A 9,690-nucleotide genomic window follows, 5' to 3' on the forward strand; every position below is an offset into this window, starting at 1 on the left:
AGCTAACCTATAGCACAACACACACTGAACAGCTTACCTATAGCACAACACGCACTGAACAGCTAACCTATAGCACAACACACACTGAACAGCTTACCTATAGCACAACACGCACACACTGAACAGCTTACCTATAGCACAACACACACACACTGAACAGCTTTCCTATAGCACAACACACACACACTGAACAGCTTACCTATAGCACAACACACACTGAACAGCTTTCCTATAGCACAACACACACTGAACAGCTTACCTATAGCACAACACACACTGAACAGCTAACCTATAGCACAACACACTGAACAGCTTTCCTATAGCACAACACACTGAACAGCTTACCTATAGCACAACACACACTGAACAGCTTTCCTATAGCACAACACACACACACTGAACAGCTTACCTATAGCACAACACACACTGAACAGCTTACCTATAGCACAACACACACTGAACAGCTAACCTATAGCACAACACACTGAACAGCTTACCTATAGCACAACACACACTGAACAGCTTACCTATAGCACAACACGCACTGAACAGCTTACCTATAGCACAACACGCACTGAACAGCTAACCTATAGCACAACACGCACTGAACAGCTAACCCATAGCACAACACACACTGAACAGCTTACCTATAGCACAACACGCACACACTGAACAGCTTACCTATACCACAACACACACTGAACAGCTTACCTATAGCACAACACGCACTGAACAGCTTACCTATAGCACAACACGCACTGAACAGCCAACCTATAGCACAACACGCACTGAACAGCTAACCCATAGCACAACACGCACTGAACAGCTTACCTATAGCACAAACACACACTGAACAGCTACCTATAGCACAACACACACTGAACAGCTTACCTATAGCACAACACACACTGAACAGCTTACCTATAGCACAACACACACTGAACAGCTAACCTAGCACAACAGCACTGAACACACAACACTGAACAGCTTACCTATAGCACAACACGGACTGAACAGCTTTCCTATAGCACAACACACACACACTGGACAGCTTACCTATAGCACAACACACACTGAACAGCTAGCACAACACACACTGAACAGCTAACCTATAGCACAACACACTGAACAGCTTTCCTATAGCACAACACGCACTGAACAGCTTACCTATAGCACAACACACACACACTGAACAGCTACCCTATAGCACAACACACTGAACAGCTTACCTATAGCACAACACGCACTGAACAGCTTACCTATAGCACAACACACACTGAACAGCTTACCTATAGTACAACACGCACTGAACAGCTAACCTATAGCACAACACACACACACTGAACAGCTAACCTATAGCACAACACACACTGAACAGCTAACCTATAGCACAACACACACTGAACAGCTTACCTATAGCACAACACGCACTGAACAGCTAACCTATAGCACAACACGCACTGAACAGCTAACCTATAGCACAACACACACACTGGACAGCTTACCTATAGCACAACACGCACTGAACAGCTAACCTATAGCACAACACACACTGAACAGCTTACCTATAGCACAACACGCACTGAACAGCTAACCTATAGCACAACACGCACTGAACAGCTAACCTATAGCACAACACACACTGAACAGCTTACCTATAGCACAACACGCACTGAACAGCTAACCTATAGCACAACACGCACTGAACAGCTAACCTATAGCACAACACACTGAACAGCTTACCTATAGCACAACACACTGAACAGCACTGAACCTATAGCACAACACACTGAACTGAACAGCTAACCTATAGCACAAACACACACACTGAACAGCTTACCTATAGCACAACACACACTGAACAGCTAACCTATAGCACAACACACACTGAACAGCACTATAGCACAACACGCACACCTATAGCACTGAACAGCTTACCTATAGCACTGAACAGCACAAGCACAACACACTGAACAGCTAACCTATAGCACAACACACACTGAACAGCTTACCTATAGCACAACACACACTGAACAGCTTACCTATAGCACAACACACACTGAACAGCTTACCTGTAGCACAACACTCACTGAACAGCTTACCTATAGCACAACACACACTGAACAGCTTACCTATAGCACAACAACACACTGAACAGCTTATAGCACAACACACACTGAACAGCTAACCTATAGCACAACACACTGAACAGCTTTCCTATAGCACAACACACTGAACAGCACAACAACACGCACTGAAAAGCTAACCTATAGCACAACACACACTGAACAGCTTACCTATAGCACAACACTATAGCACACACACTGAACAGCTTACCTATAGCACAAACACACACTGAACAGCTTACCTATAGCACAACACACACTGAACAGCTTACCTATAGCACAACACACTGAACAGCTAACCTATAGCACAACACACACTGAACAGCTAACCTATAGCACAACACACACTGAACAGCACTGAACACTGAACACCTATAGCACAACACACTGAACAGCTTAACCTATAGCACAACACACACTGAACAGCTTACCTATAGCACAACACACACACACACTGAACAGCTTACCTATAGCACAACACACACTGAACAGCTTACCTATAGCACAACACACACTGAACAGCTTACCTATAGCACAACACACACTGAACAGCTTACCTATAGCACAACACACACTGAACAGCTTACCTATAGCACAACACGCACTGAACAGCTAACCTATAGCACAACACGCACTGAACAGCTAACCTATAGCACAACACGCACTGAACAGCTAACCTATAGCACAACACACACTGAACAGCTTACCTATAACACAACACGCACTGAACAGCTAACCTATAGCACAACACACACTGAACAGCTTACCTATAGCACAACACACACTGAACAACTTGAACAGCTACCTATAGCACAACACACTGAACAGCTTAACCTATAGCACTGAACACTATACACAACACACTGAACAGCTAACCTATAGCACAACAACACTGAACAGCACTAGAACAGCTGAACAGCTAACCTATAGCACAACACACACTGAACAGAAACCTATAGCACAACACACACTGAACAGCTAACCTATAGCACAACACACACTGAACAGCTTACCTATAGCACAACACACACACACTGAACAGCTTACCTATAGCACAACACACACTGAACAGCTTACCTATAGCACAACACACACTGAACAGCTTACCTATAGCACAACACACACTGAACAGCTTACCTATAGCACAACACACACTGAACAGCTAACCTATAGCACAACACACACTGAACAGCTAACCTATAGCACAACACACACTGAACAGCTAACCTATAGCACAACACGCACTGAACAGCTAACCTATAGCACAACACGCACTGAACAGCTTACCTATAGCACAACACGCACACACTGAACAGCTTACCTATAGCACAACACACACACACACTGAACAGCTAACCTATAGCACAACACACACTGAACAGCTAACCTATAGCACAACACGCACTGAACAGCTAACCTATAGCACAACACACACTGAACAGCTAACCTATAGCACAACAAGCACTGAAAAGCTAACCTATAGCACAACACGCACTGAACAGCTAACCTATAGCACAACACGCACTGAACAGCTAACCTATAGCACAACACACACTGAACAGCTTACCTATAGCACAACACACACTGAACAGCTTACCTATAGCACACACACACTGAACAGCTAACCTATAGCACAACACACTGAACAGCTTTCCTATAGCACAACACACTGAACAGCTTACCTATAGCACAACACGCACTGAACAGCTAACCTATAGCACAACACACACTGAACAGCTTACCTATAGCACAACACGCACACACTGAACAGCTTACCTATAGCACAACACACACTGAACAGCTAACCTATAGCACAACACACACTGAACAGCTAACCTATAGCACAACACGCACTGAACAGCTAACCTATAGCACAACACACTGAACAGCACTATAGCACACACTGAACACACTGAACAGCTAACCTATAGCACAACACGCACTGAACAGCTTAACCTATAGCACAACACGCACACACTGAACAGCTAACCTATAGCACAACAACACACACTGAACAGCTTACCTATAGCACAACAACACACACTGAACAGCTTATAGCACAACACACCTGAACAGCTTACCATAGCACAACACACACTGAACAGCTTAACCTATAGCACACAACACAGCACTGAACAGCTAACCTATAGCACAACACACACTGAACAGCTAACCTATAGCACAACACACACTGAACAGCTTACCTATAGCACAACACGCACTGAACAGCTAACCTATAGCACAACACACACTGAACAGCTAGCACAACACACACTGAACCTATAGCACAACACACACTGAACACACTGAACCTATAGCACAACACACACTGAACAGCTAACCTATAGCACAACACACACTGAACAGCTACCTATAGCACAACACACACTGAACAGCTTACCTATAGCACAACACACACTGAACAGCTTACCTATAGCACAACACACACTGAACAGCTTACCTATAGCACAACACACACTGAACAGCTTACCTATAGCAGCACAACACACTGAACAGCTAACCTATAGCACAACACACACTGAACAGCTAACCTATAGCACAACACACACTGAACAGCTTACCTATAGCACAACACACACACTGAACAGCTAACCTATAGCACAACACGCACTGAACAGCTTACCTATAGCACAACACACACTGAACAGCTTACCTATAGCACAACACACACTGAACAGCTTACCTATAGCACAACACACACACACTGAACAGCTAACCTATAGCACAACACACACTGAACAGCTTACCTATAGCACAACACACACTGAACAGCTTACCTATAGCACAACACACACTGAACAGCTAACCTATAGCACAACACACACTGAACAGCTAACCTATAGCACAACACACTGAACAGCTTACCTATAGCACAACACACACTGAACAGCTACCCTATAGCACAACACACACTGAACAGCTAACCTATAGCACAACACACACACACACTGAACAGCTACCCTATAGCACAACACACTGAACAGCTTACCTATAGCACAACACACACTGAACAGCTACCCTATAGCACAACACACTGAACAGCTAACCTATAGCACTGAACAACACACACTGAAACAACAGCACTGAACAGCTAACCTATAGCACAACACACTGAACAGCACCTAGCACAACACAGCACTGAACAGCTGAAACCTATAGCACACACACACACACTGAACAGCTTACCTATAGCACAACACACACACACACTGAACAGCTTACCTATAGCACAACATAGCACAGCACAACACACTGAACAGCTTACCTATAGCACAACACACACTGAACAGCTACCTATAGCACAACACACTGAACACTACCTATAACAAGCTTACCTATAGCACAACACACACACTGAACAGCTAACCTATAGCACAACACGCACTGAACACTATAGCACAACACACACTGAACAGCTAACCTATAGCACAAACACACACTGAACAGCTTACCTATAGCACAACACACACTGAACAGCTAACCTATAGCACAACACACACTGAACAGCTTACCTATAGCACAACACACACTGAACAGCTAACCTATAGCACAACACACACTGAACAGCTAACCTATAGCACAACACACACTGAACAGCTAACCTATAGCACAACACGCACTGAACAGCTAACCTATAGCACAACACACACTGAACAGCTAACCTATAGCACACACACTGAACAGCTTAACCTAGCACAACACACACTGAACAGCTTACCTATAGCACAACACACACACACTGAACAGCTTACCTATAGCACAACACACACACAGCACAACACACACTGAACAGCTAACCTATAGCACACACACTGAACAGCACCTGAACAGCTAACCTATAGCACAACACACACTGAACAGCTTACCTATAGCACAACACACACTGAACAGCTTACCTATAGCACAACACACTGAACACACTGAACAGCTTACCTATAGCACAACACACACTGAACACTAACCTATAGAACAGCTATAGCAACACACACACTGAACAGCTTACCTATAGCACAACACACACTGAACAGCTAACCTATAGCACAACACACACTGAACAGCTAACCTATAGCACAACAAGCACTGAACAGCTAACCTATAGCACAACACGCACTGAACAGCTAACCTATAGCACAACACGCACTGAACAGCTAACCTATAGCACAACACGCACTGAACAGCTAACCTATAGCACAACACGCACTGAACAGCTAACCTATAGCACAACACGCACTGAACAACCTATAGCACAACAGCTGAACACCTATAGCACACACACACACACTGAACAGCTAACCTATAGCACAACACACACTGAACAGCTAACCTATAGCACAACAACACTGAACACTGAACAGCTAACCTATAGCACAACACACACTGAACAGCTAACCTATAGCACAACAAGCACTGAACAGCTAACCTATAGCACAACACGCACTGAACAGCTTACCTATAGCACAACACGCACACACTGAACAGCTTACCTATAGCACAACACACACACACACTGAACAGCTTTCCTATAGCACAACACACACACACTGAACAGCTTACCTATAGCACAACACACACTGAACAGCTATAGCACAACACACACTTACCTATAGCACAACACACACTGAACAGCTTACCTATAGCACAACACGCACTGAACAGCTAACCTATAGCACAACACACTGAACAGCTTTCCTATAGCACAACACACTGAACAGCTTACCTATAGCACAACACGCACTGAAAAGCTAACCTATAGCACAACACACACTGAACAGCTTACCTATAGCACAACACACACTGAACAGCTTACCTATAGCACAACACGCACTGAACAGCTACACTGAATAACCTATAGCACAACACACACTGAACAGCTTACCTATAGCACAAACACTGAACACTGAACAGCTAACCTATAGCACAACACACTGAACAGCTAACCTATAGCACAACACACACTGAACAGCTAACCTATAGCACAACACACACTGAACAGCTTACCTATAGCACAACACACACTGAACAGCTAACCTATAGCACAACACACACTGAACAGCTAACCTATAGCACAACACGCACTGAACAGCTTACCTATAGCACAACACGCACACACTGAACAGCTTACCTATAGCACACACACACACACTGAACAGCTAACCTATAGCACACAACACACACTGAACAGCTTACCTATAGCACAACACACACTGAACAGCTTTCCTATAGCACAACACACACTGAACAGCTTACCTATAGCACAACACGCACTGAACAGCTAACCTAGCACAACACACTAGCACAACAACACACTGAACAGCTTACCTATAGCACAACACACACTGAACAGCTTACCTATAGCACAACACACACTGAACAGCTAACCTATAGCACAACACACACTGAACAGCTTACCTATAGCACAACACACACACTGAACACACTATACACAACACACACTGAACAGCTAACCTATAGCACAACACACACTGAACAGCACTATAGCACAACACACTGAACAGCTAACCTATAGCACAACACACTGAACAGCTAACCTATAGCACTGAACAACACACACTGAACAGCTAACCATAGCACAACACACACTGAACAGCTTACCTATAGCACAACACACACTGAACAGCTAACCTATAGCACAACACACACTGAACAGCTAACCTATAGCACAACACGCACTGAACAGCTAACCTATAGCACAACACACACTGAACAGTTACCTATAGCACAACACACACTGAACAGCTAACCTATAGCATAGCACTGAACACACACACTGAACAGCTTACCTAGCACAACACACACTGAACAGCTAACCTATAGCACAACACACACTGAACAGCTAACCTATAGCACAACACACACTGAACAGCTAACCTATAGCACAACACACACTGAACAGCTAACCTATAGCACAACACACTGAACACACTGAACAGCTGAACACCTATAGCACACAACACACACTGAACAGCTTACCTATAGCACAACACACACTGAACAGCTTACCTATAGCACAACACACTGAACAGCTTACCTATAGCACAACACACACTGAACAGCTTACCTATAGCACACACACTGAACAGCTAACCTATAGCACAACACACACTGAACAGCTTAACCTATAGCACAACACACACTGACAGCTTACCTATAGCACAACACACTGAACACTATAGCACAACACACACTGAACAGCTTACCTATAGCACAACACACTGAACAGCTTAACCTAACACAACACACTGAACAGCTTACCTATAGCACAACACACACTGAACAGCTTACCTATAGCACAACACACACTGAACAGCTACCCTATAGCACAACACACACTGAACAGCTAACCTATAGCACAACACACACACACTGAACAGCTACCCTATAGCACAACACACTGAACAGCTTACCTATAGCACAACACACACTGAACAGCTACCCTATAGCACAACACACACTGAACAACTGAACAGCACAAGCACACACACACTGAACAGCTTACCTATAGCACAACACACACTGAACAGCTTACCTATAGCACAACACACACTGAACAGCACCTATAGCACAACACACACCTATAGCACAACACACACTGAACAGCTTACCTATAGCACACAACACACACTGAACAGCTAACCTATAGCACAACACACTGAACAGCTTAACCTATAGAACAGCTAACCAACACACACTGAACAGCTTACCTATAGCACAACACACACTGAACAGCTTAACCTATAGCACAACACACACTGAACAGCTTACCTATAGCACAACACACACTGAACAGCTAACCTATAGCACAGCACACACTGAACAGCTTACCTATAGCACAACACACACTGAACAGCTAACCTATAGCACAACACACACTGAACAGCTTACCTATAGCACAACAACACACACTGAACAGCTTACCTATAGCACAACACACACACTGAACAGCTTACCTATAGCACAACACACACTGAACAGCTAACCTATAGCACAACACACACTGAACAGCACAACCACATAGCAACAACACACACTGAACAGCTTACCTATAGCACAACACACACTGAACAGCTAACCTATAGCACAACACACACTGAACAGCTAACCTATAGCACAACACACACTGAACAGCTAACCTATAGCACAACAGCACTGAACAGCTAACCTATAGCACAACACACTGAACAGCTTACCTATAGCACAAACACACTGAACAGCTTACCTATAGCACATAGCACACACACACACTGAACAGCTAACCTATAGCACAACACACACTGAACAGCTAACCTATAGCACAACACACACTGAACAGCTAACCTATAGCACAACACACACTGAACAGCTAACCTATAGCACAACACACACTGAACAGCACTATAGCACAACACACTGAACAGCTAACCTATAGCACAACACACACTGAACAGCTTACCTATAGCACAACACACACTGAACAACCTATAGCACCTATAGCACAACACACACTGAACAGCTTACCTATAGCACAACACACACTGAACAGCTT

The sequence above is a fragment of the Oncorhynchus nerka genome, linkage group LG16 (genome assembly GCF_034236695.1).
Source record: "Oncorhynchus nerka isolate Pitt River linkage group LG16, Oner_Uvic_2.0, whole genome shotgun sequence".
Lineage (NCBI taxonomy): Eukaryota > Metazoa > Chordata > Actinopteri > Salmoniformes > Salmonidae > Oncorhynchus > Oncorhynchus nerka.